The 19242-nt window shown below is 43.0% G+C and overlaps 1 long non-coding RNA gene across 1 annotated transcript in view; it reads right to left on the bottom strand.

The window, feature by feature from the left end:
* The window catches only part of LOC118536834 (uncharacterized), a 41766-nt gene extending 22932 nt beyond the window's left edge, over nt 1–18834 (bottom strand). The window contains exons 1-3 of the long non-coding RNA XR_004917843.2: nt 18720–18834; nt 17456–17558; nt 8119–8230 (exon numbers count right to left, since the gene is read on the bottom strand). This is a non-coding gene — a long non-coding RNA (uncharacterized LOC118536834). The remainder of the gene's footprint in view (nt 1–8118; nt 8231–17455; nt 17559–18719) is intronic.
* Nucleotides 18835–19242: the final 408 nt, after the last annotated feature.

Below are 19242 nucleotides of genomic sequence, written 5' to 3' on the forward strand. Positions count from 1 at the left end.
GATGGAAAGCTTGGAGCCTGGGATTGGCCAGAGGCTCACAAGGAGGCTCCGAAGAGCAGAGCACTCCCCAGACCACTGGCCACTCCTGTGTACCTGGACCCCCAGAGTGACAGCTCAGTGGGGAGCTGACTTCCTTACCCATGTTAGGAAACCAGACATGCCATTTCATTCACACAGTGAATCATATATATCAGTATATGCTCAATATTTTTCTCTGTTCTGGACATACTACAGTGACTAAGACAAAAAAAAAGTCTCTCCTCTCACGGGCCTTACAGTCTTATGGGGGAAAATGGACATAGATAGTATGTTAATAAACAAATAAGAATATCAGATGGAAGTGTTACAAAGTGAAGTAAACAGACCCTTGTGATAGAGTGGTATAGGAAAGCTACTTTAAAGGGGCTTGTCAGGGACAACCTCTGTGGCGGGGGCGGGGGGGGGGGAGGACATTGGAAATGAGATCAGAATGGAAAGGAGCCAATCTGGCCAAGCTAAGAGGAGCTTACTCCATGCAGCAAGGACAGCTGGTGCGAAGGCCCTGAGGTGGGAAAGGAACAGAAAGCAGCCAGCTTAGGCAGCTGTTTGTGAGAGCAGGGAAAAGCCCAGAGGGATGGGATGCAGGAGGAAGGTGGAATCCAGTGAAGGGTGTGGACGGTGCTCCAGGGGAGGAGCTTCGTGGGAAATGCTGTCCCTTCTTTCCTGACTCTACCTCTCTTGAGCACCTGTCATCTACTAATCACTTAGCAGGGGACCATAGGAGAATGCCATGACCAGGATGATGGCAAGGTCATCTTAGACATCAGAACCATTCCAGAGTCACTCTCCCACCTTTGACAGGACCCTCGATGTCTCCCAGAAATGACTTACAGCACCCCAGGCTGCCCCTCTCCCCCTCCTCAGGGTGACAATCCTCCCCTGCATGCACCCCTAGTTCCCATGATGCTCCAGGTCCAGCAGGTGCCTGTTCCTCTCTCCTTCACCACCAACCTCAGGGGTCTGTGTCCTTCCTCACTCCCTCCTGTGCTGAGGGGGATGTGCCTAGTTCTCCCTTCCAAGCTAATCCTTTTCCTCCTTCCTACCTTGCAATCTCTGCCTTTAACACACACACAAGCGAAAGAGAGCAAAGATTTTGGGGAGCCTTCCACATGTCTGGCAGTGTGCTCTCTATAAATCCTCCTACAGACAGAGAACCAAGTCCAGAAACAGTAAATTGGTCCAAGTGCTTTGCCATTCTGCTTTAGAGCTCACTTGTGTGAGGGGGACACCATGGGGCTCAGCTCCCCCAACTCTGAGTTCTGTCTCTCCATTTCCTTGCAGTGCTTCTGGCAACTATTGGAAAATGCTTGCAACAACTTATTGTCTTACTAAGGCTTCCAGAAATTGCCACTTCAAGACTCTTTCAAAGGCCCTGAAACAAAAAATACATTATATGTTAATTAAAAAAAAAAAAAACTCTTTCGAGGGGCACCTGGGTGGCTCAGTCGATTAAGTGTCTGCCTTTGGCTCAGGTCATGATCTCAGGGTTCTGGGATTGAGTTCCGCACTGGGCTCCTTGCTCCATGGGAAGCCTGCTTCTCCCTCTCCCACTCCCCCTACTTGTGTTCCCTCTATCGCTGTGTCTCTCTGTGTCAAATAAATAAATAAAATCTTTTTAAAAAAGACTCTTTTGATTTTCTTCCTACTTGATTTCTTTGCAGCATCTAATACTGATGACTATTCCATCTGTTCATGAGACCCTCTCATCTTCATTGTGCAATGGCATTCATCCTGTTCTCCTTATGTCTCTTCTTCTCTGGCTTTTGCTAACCTTGTATGTTATACCTTCCCTGCACTCCTCTCTCCTCTCCCCCTCTCTCTTCCCTCTCTCTCTTTCTTCCTCTCCCCATAGCCACACTGAGTGCCTCCATCACTTCCCCAGTCCTGAGTGCCATCGTTCACTCAGTATGACAATGATTTCCAGACCAGTTCTAACTCCCATCCTTTTGAGTTCCAGAATTGCAAAACTCCAACTGTCTACTAGATATTCCATAAGCACTCAAACCTACCATGTTCAAAACTCAAATCATTAATTTCTCGAAAAAGAAAATCTCCTCCTTCTCTTGTATTCATAACTTGCTAACTGGCTGCATGATCTATTCACCTACCACAGTTGTGCTTATCTTTCAAGACTTAGCCTAAGTGCTACTTCCTCATGAAGTCTTCACCAAAGCCAAGCCCTCCTATCCTTTTTGCCCCCTAGTCCTCTAGCTATGCACGAATTACATTAGACCGATTTGTTTGTGCATTTGCCTCCATACTTGAGAACAAAACTCTGTCTCATCATCTCTGCCCACCAGGACAACACAGTGCCTTGTCCACAGTGGGTGGGCAGGTGCGAAAGTAGTGAGTAAGGATACACTGCCACTTTTGAAAGGCCACAGAGAGTTCAATCAATGAAATTTTGGATAATTTTATTTTCCCAACATTAATTCTTACTTGTGGCAAGTGGCAGTCTCCAAAGCTAGGACAAGAGGCTGCCACAGATGTTTAGGTACCTTGGTCCTGAGTTTAAGGACTAAAAAAAATGGTATCTTGAATTCCCTTTTGGTTTGTAGCTTTTTGTTCCTCATTTTTATGTTAGGAAAAATATCTCACTGGATCAATGTTGCCATGACTCTCCTTTCCCCCAGAACCTCCCAATCTCTGTGCCAAGCCCAGTCCCCACGCTGACTGCCTAGACTTGGTTGTACTGAAAGGCTCCCATGATCAATAGGAAACTTTCAATAGTGCCTTGCATGATCTGATATCCTCATCATTCAGGAATCTCTGAGGGCCTTGAGAAGCAAGGGAAAACTGCTCTCAGGGACATTCTTTCAATCAAGACCACACAGGATTGCAGGAGAAAAAATTGTCTCAAAAGAGAATCTCATAATCAAAAATTTCATAATATGCAAGAAAGTATCACAAATGAGTCAGCAGACATAGAAAACACCAGAAACTTGAAAAAATAGAACAATATTCCCAAGTGAGTTATAAAATAAATATTTTTAAATTACTGAGAAGATAAAAAAGAAAATGAAATCCATGCAGAAATAAGAAAGATATTTTAAAAGAAGAATAGGTAGCTTTGAAAAAAGTAGAACTTTTATTAAAAAAATATATAGTAAGAAGCACAAATTAAAAATTCATGATTCATTTAAACACCACATTAGACATAGGTAAAGAAAGAATTAATGAACTGGAATGTACATCTCAGGAAGTCACCCAGAATCTAGAGACAGAGAGAGATAAAGAGGTAGTAACATAAACGTAGCCATGACAGACATGAGATGAAGTACAGAGCACATGCCGGGACAGATCCTGCTTATTGCTTATATTTTGTTATCTTTACTGTTCCATTCTGTTATCTTTACTCGTAGATTGCTGATGTGTTTGGGATGACAGTATGTCCAGCTAAAAACATTATCTTCTAGCACACCCAAAGAAAGGGATAACTAAGTAACACAATTTTGTTCAATAAAATAGAAGCAGAGGTTTCCAAGTGAAGTTCCTAAGGATGTTCTTTAAAATCTTCTTTCTCCCCCCCTTTCCCCGCCCACCATTCTATCTGTGTGGACATATGAACCATGCTAGAAGTGGAACAGGTGTCTTAGGAATACACAAAGGATGATGAAGCAGAAAGCTGAAAGGGTCTTAGCTGCCTACCTCCAGACATCTAGTCATGTGAGGAAAAATAAATGCCTCTAAGTTGTGTTTTCTATCAGATGCATTAGATGTAATCTTTCTAGTTGATAAAAAAAGATTAGAAGGAAATCATAGAGTGGAAATGAGACAATAGTTTAAAGAGAAAGTCCCTGAAAATTTCTTTTTTTAAAAAAAAGATTTTATTTATTTATTTGATAGAGCACAAGCAGGAAGAGAAGCAGGCAGAGGGAGAGGGAGAAGCAGGCTCCCCGCAAGCAGGGAGCCCTACACAGGGCTTGATCCTAGGACGCTGGGATCATGACTTAGGCAGAAGGCAGACACTCAACTGGTTGAGCCACGCAGGTGCCCCAAAATTTTCAAATCCAAAGGAAAACACTGAGAATGAAGAATCTCACCAGGTCCCAACCAGAAAGGTTAAAAATAAATCCATACCTAGACACATTCAGAACACTAAGGAGAGAAAAAAATGTTAAAAGTAACCATAGAGAAAAGACATTTAAATTGAGAGTGTATTCCTCAAAAGAAAGATACCAGGAGACAATGGAATAATATCTTCTAAGTGTTGAGAGAAAATGATTGACCTGAATTCTATATTAGCTAAACTATTAAGAGTGAGAGAAAATAACAACTTTTTCAGAGTAAGAAGAGCTTATCAGTACAGACCTTCACTGAAATAACTGCTAAGGATGCATATTGAAAAGGTGGGGGATGAAACCAGAGGAAAGATGCAAGAGGCATTAGTGATCTAAGACAGTGATAAACAAGTGTATGGATCTAAATAACAACGAACTCTCAAAAATGTATAAAAACCTCTGTGGAACTTAACAGAAGCTTATGATTAAAGAATGTATTGAGGGGCGCCTTGGTGGCTCAGTCGTTAAGCGTCTGCCTTCAGCTCAGGTCATGATCCCAGGGGCCTGGGATCGAGCCTTGCATCGGGCTTCCTGCTCAGCGGGAAGCCTGCTTCTCCCTCTCCCACTCCCTGCTGCTTGTGCTCCTTCTCTTGCTGTGTCTCTTTATGTCAAATAAATAAATAAAATATTGGGGGCGCCTGGGTGGCTCAGTCGTTAAGCGTCTGCCTTCGGCTCAGGTCATGATCCCGGGGTCCTGGGATCAAGCCCCACATCGGGCTCCCTGCTCAGCGGGAAGCCTGCTTCTTCCTCTCCCACTCCCCTTGCTTGTGTTCCCTCTCTCGCTGTGTCTCTCTCTGTCAAATAAATAAAATCTTTAAAAAAAAAAAAAATAAATAAATAAATAAATAAATAAATAAAATATTTAAAAAATAAAAAAATACATAAAAATAAAGAATGTATTGAGGTAAGAAACACAAGCAGTTGCTTCTCTGCTATCACTTTTTTAGTAAATACTGGATTCTGTTACTCTACAAACAAATTTCTTTGTCTCCAGTTATTTCTCTGCTAAGAAGCAGATTCTCAAGTCAGAATAGTTACCACAGAGAGTACTTTAGGTACTAACGGGGCTTTTTCTATATTTTCTGGTGCTGCCTAGACATCTTTGACAACTAACATGATTTCAGTTTACAGATTTTAGTCAGGGAGAAAACAAATTTTAATTGTATACTGTATAGAATACTAAGTAGTTGGATCAAATACATGCTTGAAAAAATAAAACCTGTGCTGTATCTGACCATTAAATATTGTTGCCCCTTTGAATATTATTACTCCTGCCATCTCATCTCCCATTCTACCAAAACTCCCCACATACACTTACCTAATTAAATATTAAAACACACACACACACACAGAAAATCAAAAGGCCAACCCACTGAGACTATTCCCCATGTGGTAAGGAATTTTATTATGGCCAAGTGTTTTGGTGGCAAAATTTACTGGTGACACAGGATGGTATGTAATAATTTGTTGGATATCTTGCTTTGTGTTGAGATTTGCTTTCCTTTATTTTTTAAATTATATAAAGTAAATCATAATATTCACAATCCCTACCTTGTTTTTCAAAAATTGATTATTCTTTTTCTCCTTCCCTCCCCACCCCCACTTTTTTTTTTTATTAAATCTTAAAATAAAGGATCACCACCTCACTCTTCTTACAGTTAATTTCCCTTGGTCTGATCATTTCCAAAAGAAGTTACAGAAAATTACAGTAAGATTCTTATGGATTTTCCTGACACTTGTCAAATGCCTCTTGACCTAAAATCCAGGCCAACTCTGGCCACTTTGAGACAGAATTTGATCTCATTGTCATCTCAGGTTCCACTGGCCTCATCCCCAGATTAGAGACTTTGAATCCTTTGATTCATTAGAGACTTTGAATCCTTTGAAATATGCTGGGGGTTGACAAAATATTCTCAGGAGGAAAGAAATCATTCTTTTCCTCTCTTACTCACAAACACAACATGGAAACAAGACCTAAACCCCAATGCAATGCATAGCCCCTCATGGTCGCATTCCATTCCCAGGCCCGGTTGATGAGGTGGTCTGGGAAGCATTCTGGCTGGGAGAGATCACATTGCTAAATGGGGACGTGAAAAGGAATGTGGTTTCCTGAAAGTTTCCAGCAAGTACATGGGAATGGAGCTCTTGAAAGAGCTGTAGAGCTGGAAGCACTTCCCTTCAGAGAAACACTTCCAATTCCCCCATGGAGCCAAGTATAATAACAGTCCTGACATTATTATTACAAAGGGGAAAAAATCATTCATGCAGACTTGCTGCTGTAATTTGGGTATTTATAAGCCACACCCACTTTGCAACCTTAAAGCCGTGTGGTTTAAACGGAGCCCACACAAAAGAGGGGGTTGTTAGTCAGAGCCATACGGTGATTTCTGCCCAGTCTCTCTGAGGGTGTCAGGGATAGCTATTTTTTTCAAGCGATTTGAGACACTTTTTAAAAATTAGCCTCTTTCTCCCTATATGCAATATATATCCTCAAAGTTTTAACAAAATTTTCCCTTTTTTGACCACAAGATAGAGTTCCAGACATGGGCAAAGGACTCATGTAATAAGAGCTCATGGTTCAAGGGAACTTAATACAATAATCGTGTGTTCAGGAACATTTTCTGCAATTGCAGCTCATTTTTTTTCCTTTAGTGAATCTGCTTTATTTAGAATGAACCGATGGCTCCCAGAAGCCACTGTGGCCTCCCACCATGCACATGTGTCATCAGTTACATTTGGACCAACTTCCCCAGTGGTGATGGGCAGAACACTACTTTTAGAGATGTAGCATTACACATTGATCTTTTGGTGCCTATGCAGTAACAAGATGATTTCTTTCTTAATTGTGGTAAAATATACATAACATAAAATTTATCATTTTTAAGTGTACAGTTCAGTGGCATTAAGTACATTCACATTAGTGTACAATCATTACCACTATTCATCTCCAAAAAAAGCTTGGTATATTTTAGAAAGAAAGAGAGAGAGAGAAAGAGAGAGAGAGTGAAAGAGAGAAAGAGAGAAAGAAAGGAAGAAGGAAGGAAGGAAAGAAAAAAAGAAAGAAAGAAAGAAAGAAAGAAAGAAAGAAAGAAAGAAAGAAGAAAGAAAGCAAGGAAGGAAGGAAGGAAGGAAGGAAGAAAGAAAAAAAGAAAGAAAGAAAGAAAGAAAGAAAGAAAGAAAGAAAGAGAAAGAAAGAAAGAGAAAGAAAGAAAGAAAAAAGGAAAGGAAAGAAAGAAAAGAGAAAGAAAGAAAAAGGAAAGAGAGAAAGAAAGAAGAAAGAAAAAAGGAAAGAGAGAGAAAAGGAAGGAAGGAAGGAAGAGAGAGAAAGGGGGAGAGACAGAGGGGGAAGGAGAAAGAAAGAGGGAGGGAGAGGGAGGGAGGGATGATGGAGAAAGAAGAAAGGAAGGAAGGAAGGAAGGAAGAAAAAGAAAGAGAAGAAAGAAAGAAAAGAAAAGAAAAGAAAAAGAAAAAGGGAGAAAGAAAGAAAGAAAGAAATCTGGTCTCTGATTGAGAGAAATAACCATTACAAAAGAGGATGTATTCATTTAATGGTGAATACCTATTAAGTACCCAGCACTATCTAGAGACTGGGGATACAAGGTGAACAAAACAAAATAAAGCAAAACAAAATCTACCCTTATTGAGCTTATGGTCTGGGGTTAAGAACCAGATAAAAAAACAAAATAACCAATAAAATATATAGTATATTGAATGATGAGACATGCTATAGAGATAATGAAAAAGAAGGAAGAGGACACTAAGGCCCACAGGGCCATGGGAAAGGATACAGTGTAGCAAGGACCGGGGACCGAAGGAGGTGGTCATTGTCAAGCAGAGAGAGCCTGGGAGGAGCCACGACAGAGCATGGGAGACAGAGATGGGCACACTCTCAGTCTGGGGTGTTGGGCACTAATAGTTGGCCCCTGGCTTTGTGTATAACTCTACTACATCTATATTAGTCAGGGTTCTCCAGGCAACAGAACCAATAGGATGTGTGCTGAGAGGGACAGTTACTCACCTGATTATGGAGACAGCAGGTCCAAAATCTGTATAGGATGGGCCAGCAGGCTGCAGACCTAGGAGACCAATCTGCAGCTCAAATCTAAAGGCTGCGTGTACCTTTGGGAAGACTAGAAAAAAGATTAATGGTATAAAATGAACCAAACAAAATGTTAGAGCCCTTTCTAACTCACAAGTGGCAGTGTACCAAGGTCCTTCCTAGAGGGGACCGCACCTCCTTTTCATTCAAGGGGTTCTGGGTCTGTGACCTGGCTCAAGTCTGAGAATCAGGGGGCTGTTACTCTCTGTTTTTAAGATTCAGGTTAGGGACACCTGGGTGGCTCAGTCAGTTAAGCGTCTGCCTTTGGCTCAGGTCATGATCCCAGGGTCCTGGGAGCGAGTCCTGCATCTGTCTCCCTGCTCAGCAGGGAGCCTGCTTCTCCCTTTTCCTGCTCTGCCTTCCCCTTCCCCTGTTTGTGCTCTCTCGCGCACTCTTTCTGACAAACAAATAAATAAATTCTTTAAAAAAAAAAATCAGGTTAAACTTTTGTTTGCTTGACCTTGAATTTTTCTGCTGATACAGATCAAGTAAGAATTTAACAGGCCTCCCATCTATTTCACCTCTAGGAATACCACAATCAATGAACCAACACCATATGATCTACACGATCATACCATTCTGTTAGCTGCTTTGACTCTAGTATCTATGATGGTCACCACACTCTCATTGTGTTTGGTGGCTGAGGGCCACCTCTTGGCTCCTGCAGCCCCAGGATCCAATTACCCCCATTACTTTTAGGTTTTCCAGTTGAGTGGCTACAGTTCCCACTGAGGTCTGGCCTACAGAGCAGAGCAAACACAGAACTCTTCAACAGTGCCAGGCTCCCCTCATAAGTTATTTCTCATGGTCATGAAAGGTATGCCTTTGGACCCTCTCAGCATGGGTGACAAATGACATATCCACTCTGACATCTCAATCTCCCTAAGTCTTTGAATTACTCTACAGTAAACCAAGGTGTGTCTGGGATTTCCAGTTCTCTCACAGGGGTCCATCCTGTGGTCCATTGTTTGGTCAGCCAACCAAATAATGTGTTAGAGCCCTAACTCACCAATGCACAATGTCTGCTTAATAAGCCCATATCAGTAAATTTAGCCTGACCCAACTTTCTGTTCCTTCCATCATTATACCATACCTCAGTCTCCAACATGCCCCCATTCTCCCCTCCTTTCTTAGGAGAAAAAGTCCACTGACTATAAACACATGGTGATTGATATTTAAGGGATCCAATTTCTTAAATTTGGTAGATCACATGGATGGAAGAAAGGAACAGAGCCAAAAACGCCACAATTAGTCAAATTTGCCCATATTGAGCACCTACTGTGTACCAGGCACTAGTGTTGTAGCCATAGTCCTAGGAGGTAGGTGCCTATTTGCTTCGTGTTTCCAAAGAGGATACCTGGATAAGAAAAGCATTTGCTCAGGGATATGACTAATGGTGGCAAGAGTGGGATGCAAGTCCAAGTCTGCCTGGCTCCAAAACATTAGTAAATAATACGTTGGATTAAAATCTGGAACCTTTAGATGCTAAATGCTTAATAATGCCTCCTGAGTTTTCTTGTGTCGTGTCCCAAATGTTTTGCATTTTGGCAATTTTCCTTTGCGCCAAATCGGAGTCTGCAAAGTTATGGAAATAAGGTGAAGAGAAAATAGCCTCCAATTTCATTTTAGAGCTCAGAAAATGTTCATTTGTATGGTCAGGGCAACCAAAATCAACATTATTAAATTAAATCATGACTTTTGCAAAATTACTGATTCACATAGATACCACATGTTTTCAGGGAGAACATGTGAACTTTAGAGGAAGCAGGCTGGCTGTAACAAGGAAAGACTCTGCTGTATAAGTTTTCGTTCAGACACGCCTCTAGGCATTTTGAGATGCCAAAATCTGGGAGGTCAGAGTAGCCATTGCACACAACCCTTTTCCAGAAAGTATGATGTATTATGTTTGAAAAACTAATAGAAGCTCCAAGTCAGAGACGACTGAATGGCCAGTGAGTTTTAAAAAGATCTAGGATTAAGGTTCTCCAGGAGAAATTAGTTTATGGCTTTATGATTTATTAAAGTTCCTTTGGCTTGCTAATTCAAGCTACACAAATAGTTGTTACACAAGTTCATTTCAGACCAAACTGAAAGAATGTACTGTGATTGAACCCAAAGTGGACATTGTTGGTCTTTGTCTTGACCAGGACACCCCCAGCACCTTCTGCAGTGTGTGGTAGGCACACAATGGGACTCAGCAAAGATTTAACCACCATTTTGAAGGAAATTTTCTCAGTGCCAACAATGCATGAGATTAGGTCAAGAATCTACAATTAGATCCTAAGCCCACAAACTGTGCGTTTGTCATTTTATTAAAATTAAATAAGAAAAATTGTTCATAAACAAGAAAGACAGAATAAGTGGCTCATGTTAAAGACCATTATTTATATGTTGTGAAATGTCTGAACTCAGTCCCCTGAGTAAAACCATCTTGATGTATGTCTTCAGCTTAGCTGAGAAAAACTCAACAATAATAAACATGACATGTCTGTGCTTTTTACACACCAAAAGAAAGAAGTGAGAACCCCACTCTGGCAGTCTCAGCAGCAGACCATGTGTGAAGGATAAACAAACAAAAGCTTCAGAAAGCATGAGAAGGACGAGTGCATTCCACAGATCTTGGGGGCTGCCCTCCCATCCATGTGGACCTAGAGCAATGTGGGAGCTAAAGGGCAAGGGCCAACGGTTGGGTCCTTTTTTTTTTTTTATTTATGTAGAGACTCAAATGGTCAGGTGAAGGGCCCAGAACACCACGTGCACTGCACTGCTCCCTGAAACAGGACGTGAGCATGGCTGAGCTGCAGGAGGGGGTTACAAGGCAAGTGTGCTGGGCCTCCTCTCACATCTTCTGCAAGAATGCCCCAGATCACTGCAGTCTGGTTGGTGGGTTTCCCTAGCTTCCCCAGGCTTCTTGGCAGAGAAGGGAGACTAGCAAAATTCCCTAGAAAATAAATACAGAACTTCCAAAATGTTGCTTAGAAAAATAATACAGTATTTGAAAATACCTCCTTCCCAGAGGAAAGATTGGGGTTTCTGTCAAGTATGTTGGTTGATGTGATGTGCTGTGCAGAAGTCGCTGGGTGGGCCCAGCACTCCCAGCTGCATGTGCCCAGAAGAGACTCCTCCTCTGTCTCCCCAAGAGCTCCTTGAGCCTGGGAAAGACCCTGTTTCCTGTTGGGGTCCCAGAACCCAGCAAAGTCTGTGGTAGTTAAAGAAAGTTCAGGAATACAAAACAGATGGGGGGTCTTGAATATAAAGACCAAAACCTTAAGATGCCCAGAAAATGGGGGAGGGGGGGACAAAAGGGAAGCCTTGAGATATTGCAAAGGAAAAGAAAACCAAAGAACCAACATTGAAATGAAGCCCGTAAAAGGCATTCCCAAGAAGAGTTTGTGGTGTGTGTAGGGGGGGGTGGTCACCTAAAATATATTTCCTGAGGAAAGTATTTGAGACACAAAGAAAAATGAAACCAGCACAGAAGGTCAACTGCAGGGCCAGAGTTCTGGGGGGGGGGGGGCAGGATTCACCTTGTGCATATCTACTACATTCAACCCCCCCACAGAAAAGCCAAAACCCATGAAGAAAGCAGGTGTGAGGGGAAGTTCAAGAAGTATGAACATTTGTAAATATGCATTCTACTAAATGCCTGTGTCAGCACTCACAAAAAACAAAACAACTTTTATTCCTACAAATAAACATTAACCCAAAGATATAAAAGTATCATTTTATGATAGTGGCTTTTTTGTTTCATTTTTTGTTTTGTTTTGTTTTGTTTTGCTCATCAAAGTGCTCTGCAAAGCTTGAGGACAAAATTAAGCAAAATAATGTTACAGATTCTGGATGTATTTTTCCCATGGTAGTTGGATGAAAAATACATTTTATTCTGATCATTTATAAAGCACTTGGTGTCGATTTCATCAGGGCAGCAGAGACCCACTGCCTGCCAACCTCCCATTTTCCCTGCTCTGAGCAGAGCAGTAAGTCCAGGAAAACCAGGATAGCTCCCTGACTCCAGTCACTGATTGGGGACAGTCCTTCCGCATGCCCCCCAATCCCATGCAGAGCCTGGATTGCAGCCAACCCTGGTCACTGACACCTAGAACCCTACCCTAGGAGGCTGTAACTCCACGCACCCACTCCAGACCTCAGCCAATTCTAGCAGAAGAACATTCTTTGCTGGAGATGTTTCACCACTCATACCTCTGAAGTTTGTCCATCAGACAGTACCTCTGGAGCCTTAGAATTCTGAAAAATCAAGACTTTTACTCACAAGTACACACAAGCCCATAACATGTTAGAGGCACTAACAAGGCCTCTGTCCCTCCACTATGGCAGTTCTGCCCCCAACTGTCCCCACTGCAAACTATCAGTAATTGTCCCTTGCAAATCTCTGAAAACCTGCCACCCCCGGGTGCAGCCCAGCCAGGGGGAGGGAGCACAGAGGACAGCAACCCATCAGTATCTGTCAGCACAGAAGACTGAACAGCCAGGCAGGAGCTAATGAGGTGGGGCTGGGTAATTAAATTCACAGGCTTTGATCTTTTCTTCAAATATTTCCAAATGTTCCGTATCATTCGGCTTTAGACATTGCTACAGTTCCCCACAATTAGGAGATGCCTCTCTGGTTGACCTCTCTGTAGCTAGGGGACCCAGGGCTGCAGACAAGCAAGGATCCCCTACAGGAGGTGGGCTGAGCCTCTTGTCTCCGAATGGAGGCCCCAATCCCACCCGCTCAGCCTGGCAAACCCAGGGGTGGGGGGGGTCCACCCCCCAGGTCTCCCCAGACAGCTCCGCTCTCACATCAGACAGCAGGTTTTCCGTGTGCTCGCAGAGATGTGGGCTGAGCCACCCCACCCATCACAGCAAGGCGGCGCTTCCCAGTACCAGAGCAGGGTGCTTGCCAAGTCCAGGACCCGCCTCCTGAGCTGAATCACCAGGCCCCCACGGGGAGGCCCTCCAACGGCCTGTACTCCACACCCTTCCCTGTCCCTCAGAAGAGCCGGACCAGACAGGAAAGCCCAGACGGTGGGTCTTATGATCCAACATGGCCTCTGAGGAAAATCTTTTCCCAAATCATGTTGATATTATATTAAAATGAGCAACAGAAGGGGACACTGAGAAAATGCAGGAAATGGCTGGAAGACTTGCTTACCAGTCCTTCTCCATTCTGAAAATCAGATGGTCGGTAAGGAGAGGTAACACATAAGGAAGCCAATCTGCAGTACTGTTTTGGATCTGCCACCAAGCGCAAACTGTCACACTTCTCACCAGGAGAAAGTTGCCCCAGGGCACACTCAGACCAGGCCTTGTCATTCAGAAGCCCTAAGAGAGGCTGCTCTGTGGAGACTGTCTTAGGCTTCAAGTATGCCAAACATAATGGTGTCGAGAAAATCATCCAGTTTTGCTACTGGCATAAGCAGCTAGTGAGTTATTTGCCTCTGCTGCAGGAAAAGGCCTGAAGTAGTCCTTATATGATACTCAAGAGTAGCGAGGGGCTTGGAAAGAGCCTGAGGTCCTCCTGGCCAGCTTCGCAGTGGCGCAGACAAGTGAAATGCCTTCCCTCTTGGTGCTGCCTGAAGGGGCTGAATCTCCAGGAAATCAACTCAGATTTGTTGATCAGCATGGTCATTTCATGGACTCCTGGAAACCGGGGCCACCAGCACAATGTGGGTCCACCATCCAGCCCTGCCTCTTTTCCCCTTTCTCTGAATAAAAACAACCAGCTTCAGGAAAAGGGCTATACATGGAAGGAGAGCCCACTCCCAACGCTGCCTCTGCAGACTCCCCAAACCAAACAGGAGCCTAAATGTCTGAACTTTCCTATGACTTCATCTCTGTGTAAAGCACTCACAACCATCAAATACACACAATCTTTTAACACAAAACAATAGAAAGTGAGAAGGCTGTTTCATTACTTTTCCATCTTTGGCTCAGACATGGAAAGGCTATTCTGGGCTGACTCTTACAGGAAGTACCAAAAACCTCAGGAGAAATGGAGTTCCTGCAAGATTTCCAGCCCAACTTAACAGGCTGTTTGAGACATTTCAGACAGGTTTCTACTGAAGATCCAAACATGTGGGTGCTTATCTGAACTGAACCCAAACCTTTGGAATTTTACACCTCACTCCTGAAAACCTCTCTGCATGCCCTGGCTTGCAGTTCCCCGAGGCGCTGTCTCCCGGGAGTGAGAATCACCTTTACATACACCTGTTCTGCCCAGGGTGGTTGGGAAGCCAACGGCAGCCACACAGGGCTTCCTCTGACTTTGTAATTCTCTGATTCCTTCTATATGGTCTGTGCAACCACCAAGCTTTAAAAGCAAGCCCACTGGAACGCTTCACAGTTGGATGATCATAGGAGGGCTTTATAATAAATCCATTTGGAGCAGCTCAGAACAGGTATCAGCTAGAAGGACAATTAGAGTGCATGTTATGCCAGAAAATTCTGCCAGTTTTTACCTGTTGAAGCAATTGGGAAATAGACCTGTACTTGCTGAAAAATTGACTTGTACATGCATGCATGATGTGGGAGGGTGAGCAGGTGTTTGTGAACCACAGTTATATTCTTAACAATGCTCCCTGTCTCATTTTAAAAAAAGAAAATCCTGATGCTCAAACAAAGGGAAAAGTGTCCCATGGACCTGAAAGTCTGATCCAGGGATCAGTATTTCAGTGTGGAAGAAAAAGTGTTCACTATTGAGTATGAATTTCCACAGCCAACACGTTTTGGGGTTCTCTTTATTTGAAAGCAACCAGCCCTGGGTTTTTATTCTTGACTCTTCTTTGCTGCCAAACAGTAGGAAAGGAAATAGACCTGGTAAGCAAGGCCCAAGGAAACCACCAGTCACTTCCTTGTCCTTGGGGCTGGATTTACCCAGCACAGCATTTTCTCCTATACTCGTATGAAAGGACCCCACTAAGGAAACAAAAAGACAGTAAAGTAATTCAGTGAGCAATCCTGCTGAGAAATGAATTCCCATTTCAAGCCAAATCTAATTGCACACAGAGATTCTAAATTGCGCATCAGTGATAATAGATAAGGAATGATTTCATTATGCCTTAAGTGTGTGACTCTTCTCAAGAGTGTGAAAAGCACACTGATAATGCTCATGTAAATAGGGAGTTGTATCATGTATTCTTCTATACGCTAATTTACAATCCGAATGGAACATAAATAAGACATGTTTTCATGACAAAGAAAAAATAATTTGAGGTTTCCTTCTATCTCCTCTGGCTGCCTCCTTTTCTGGGTTGGAAGATGTATAGCATGGGTGAGATAGGGGGCCCTCTTGTCTTCTTTCCCGCTCTGTGTGAACAGCTGCTTCCAGGAGAAATCTGAAACCCAGGTGTTAGCAGACTCCCGGTCCTTGGCGTCCTGCACAAGCAAAAGCCCAGGTGAATCCTGCACTTTTGTTCACAGCTGCCTCCTCCATGACCCTGGCAAGCAAAGCCGCTGTATTCAGGAAGTGGTCGCCTGTCTATTCTTGGTTTGTGGTCTGCGGTCCAGCCCATTGTGGTCAATATTGTGGTTTCCTCCTGGATGTTTATTCTATGAAGGTACCATCTTTAATAGTGCCAATTTATTGCCATCTTCTCCCCTCCCCCAAAGACTTTTCTATAGCATATTCTAAGCATTAGACTACTTATAAACATAGGTCAGTGAAATTTTGTCCTTCTAGCTTGGACATTCAGAGGCCCAAAGCCCACTTCTTCTTGTACTCAGTGCAAAGAAAATAGTGAAAAAGGTTGGAACTAAGCCACCTGCAGAAGGATTTCATTTAACCTAGCCAATGTTATCTGGAGTTATAGGAGCAAGTAGCCAGAAGATGAGAGACCCTGAGACAGACCAAATCCATGAAGCATCCACAAAAATGAATGGATGTGGACCCCATGTGCATATGAACACAAGTAGGTAGCCCACTGGATTCACAGAATAGCAAATATCCAACCTAATCAACCAACTTCCACCGGCTGTACTTCACAATTTTATGTTGGTTGCTAGGAAAGCTCTACAACTGAGGCTCCCATCCATCTGTCTAAATCTCTCAGCAGCTTTAATCTTAATGAGAAATGAAATGCATATTCAAAAGGAATCCTGGAGAGGGCCCTGCAGCTGAGAAATCCAGATCTAAACACAGGCACCTGGGTTTACCAGCAGACTGTCGCATTTTATCCTGTAGCTTTAGAGTCAAATTTACTTATAAAACCCTAATTAGGGTCTCAAAATGGGTACAGCACTGTTAAAACGGAGGGGGGAGGGGAAGGGATTCTCATGATTCCAAGTGTCCATTCCCTCATTGTACATTTATCTTAACCTAACTGCATTTTGGAAAAGCAATGCCCATTCCTCAACAGCCATCTCAATGAGTGAGCAGTTGCCAGGGCAGAAAAAGAACATCAGCTTACTCTGTTTAATATCCTCATCCTCTACATCTCCATGTCACTGCCAATGTGCAGAAACCCCCTTCCCAAGTGAGCTAAAGTGTGCAGGGTTGTTCAAAACCACTAGAATCACTGGCTTGCTTTTGGGTGAGCACTATAAACAAATTCCTGCCCCGAGTGGAAAATGCTGTCAAAGTCAGCTTTTCTAACTCATCAAAACCAGGATCCAGACCTGAGTATTTCACAAGGGCTTTCTCAAGTTTTCCATTGTTTTGTTTCCAGAATGCATCCTGAATCCTGAGCCTTTTACGTTTGTGTCTCTAATAGGCCATTTGCAAATGGTCTTGATATTTCAGTTGGTGTCAAATGGCTTTAAAGTTTTCCATCCTTGGGGTGGGCAGATCCACTCACTGCAAGACAGATGACCTACAACTCAGCCAGTCAACAACTAGCTCATTGCTGGCATTTATTGTTGGCCTTACATTGTCCTAGGCAGTTTTCAGGCGTTGTTACCTCCTTTAACCTTGGAGGTACCTAATGAGGTAGACGACACATTATCCCCGACATTACAGATGACGAAACTGAGACAGAGCACTGAAGTCACTTGTGCAGGTCACGTAACAAGGAAACAGCAAATCTGATGCTTCAGCCAGGTCATCCAGCTCAAAAGTCCAAGTACTAATCCACAGCTGGGCCCCCCAGGGCATACCTAACAAACACTCCTGCCCTTGTGGATCTTAAAGGGGACAAAAAAGATTAAACAAATGGACATAATGTATCAAATAATTGCAGGAGGATTGGAAGGACAGATTGCTATGGAAACATGTAACAGTGGCACCTTGCAAAGGTTGTGGTTTCCTTATACAGAAACATACCATCTAAGAGATGTGTGTTTCCAGGAGACGCCTACAGCACACCCATTTCCTCTCCTCTGGATCTTGATCCTTGACTACAGCAGGTTACATTTTTAATAAGGAGCTGAAGAAAGATACAAAATACTAAAAAGTTTCATTGTTCATTTGCTGTCATCAAAAACCTAAGAAAATTGCTAACACACACAATTCCAACCCCATGAAAAATTCTGTAAAGTGACATCATTCACATTTGTTTTCTAAGACAGTATACATTCTTCTGAGTTAAAAATAAGCATTTGCCTAAGATTTAGAAACTAACATGAAAATGAATATATGCTGCTCTCTGTGTCACGTGTACATTTTTCATTAGAATTTGATTTTAGGAGAAAGCTTTCAGCAAATGTTTTCTCTCTTATGAAGTGGGGATGGTTACAAGGAAGTGTCAATAGTGAAGTAGAAAAGTAAACCAAGGAGAGGAAACTTGGCCGATTTACTCCTTTACAGTGATTTTTAAAGTGAGTTATGGAGAAGGACATTGAAGCCACTAATCAGACTAAAATATTGTAATTTATCCATGAATTTCACTCATCTATACTATTCTTATAATACCAGCTAGAATGTGTGAAGCATGTATTATTACTATTACCTGCTAAGTACTGGACTTGGTCTTTGATACATTTATGCCTTTTCAGGCAGGTGTTATCATAACCATTTCATAGAATAGAGAAATAAATGATTGTAACCAACAGCTTCTACTGAGTGCTTGCCACTTGCAAGGTGTTATTCTACACACTTTGAGCCTTAGTGGATATTTTTCACTGATTAGTAGCTCAACTTCTAAATTTTCATCCTATTTGGGGGGAATGAGTCCCACTTTCCCTCAACATATGCCCTGGTGCCTTGCATCCTACCCTTCAGATGGGCCACTGAATCCAGAGAAAATGATTCCCTCTCAGCCACAGTCAGGCAGTCTCCCCACGGCCGTGGAACCCAGTCCTGAGGCAGCACCTGATTCCCAACCAGCACCTAGGGCCACCAAGTTCCAGCCTTCCTTGGTTCTTGCACGTTTTCTAAACCTACTTCTCCTGCTTTCTCCGTGGTAGCCTTCTCATAAATTTGTTCCCTGCTTAAGTTAGCCAGAGGTCATCTATGTTGTTTGCAAGCCAAAATTCTAACCAAAACACATGCATTTTATCATTTAATTCTCATAGCAACCAAATGAGCTGGGCATTTTCACTATGTCCATTTTATAGGCAAGAAACTAAGGCACAGAAAGGTTAGATACCTTACTGGAGATCGCACAGCTGGTGCTAGTGTTGAAACCTGAACAGTCTGACTCCAAACCCTGCTCAGAGATTTAATAACTGGCCGGAGCAACTTTGGGTAGAGCCATTATCTGGTTCTACTACACCAAGCTGCCTTTCTTCGTGTCAAGTTCAACTGAGACACAGGGGAGACCCAGAGACCCAGAGGAGTGGATTCCAGAGATTGCAGCAATCCAGAACATAAAATTTCAAGGCTTGTCCCCCAGAGTCCTAGGACCTTTCAAATCCTCCATAGCCCAACTTTGTTTCTGGATGGCAAGCCTGCTCTTTCCAAGTGGAGCCCTGACCTCCTCACTGTATCTTGATCCCAATACACAGAGGGTCAGATGAGGTCCTGCAGAACGGAACATTACTTAACACTGACTTTCAGGAGGCAAGTCTCCTAGCCCCACGAGGGAGGAGAGGCCCCCACTTCTACTGCACCTGCGGCCAGGCAAGGGGTGGTTTCTTCTTATTCTTATTTTTAAATCCTTCGTTGTTTCC

This window comes from Halichoerus grypus, chromosome 5 (genome assembly GCF_964656455.1).
Source record: "Halichoerus grypus chromosome 5, mHalGry1.hap1.1, whole genome shotgun sequence".
Lineage (NCBI taxonomy): Eukaryota > Metazoa > Chordata > Mammalia > Carnivora > Phocidae > Halichoerus > Halichoerus grypus.